Here is a 654-nt window from a genome sequence, read left to right as displayed (position 1 = left end):
TTCTTAATAAAGCTTAAAAAATAAAAGAATACATTTTTCTCACCAACAAAAACAGAAGATTCACCACAAGAATCATGAACTAAAAGAAAATACAAAAGGAGTTCTTCAGGCAGAGGGAAATACTCACACAGGGAAACATGGAGTATCAGGAAAAAATGAAGAGCAACAGAGAGTTGCAATATGCAGGTAAATATAAATGATATTGACATGTATATATCAGTAATAATTTTGGGGGGTTAAAATGTGTGTAAAATTAAATACATGACAATAGTAACGTAAAATATGGGAGGGTATTCATGGAATTTAAAGTGTTCGAAGGTTAGCATTCTTGGAGAAGTAAAAAAAGTAATAATTTTCATTACTATAACAAGTTAACAATGCATATTGTGATTTCCAAGGTAACCACTAAAAGAATAATGCATTACAAGTAAATAAAGAAAAAATGGAATAATTTTCCTTTCTTCCCATAAAGTCCCAAAGAAAATGATTTAAACATGCAATAGCAAATTATTCAAGACTCTCAATTTATAAAACACTTTAGTTGCCACTCGTGTTCGTATAAACAAATGCTAGGACCATGTAATTTAATTATTTTTTGGCATTTGATTTAGTCATTTTTTAATAAAAGAGCAAATTCATAGACTTAGACAAAAA

Source organism: Myotis yumanensis, unplaced genomic scaffold (assembly GCF_028538775.1).
Source record: "Myotis yumanensis isolate MYYU_CA2020_CCGP unplaced genomic scaffold, mMyoYum1.0.hap1 SCAF_1, whole genome shotgun sequence".
NCBI lineage: Eukaryota > Metazoa > Chordata > Mammalia > Chiroptera > Vespertilionidae > Myotis > Myotis yumanensis.
This window is presented reverse-complemented; position numbering follows the sequence as displayed.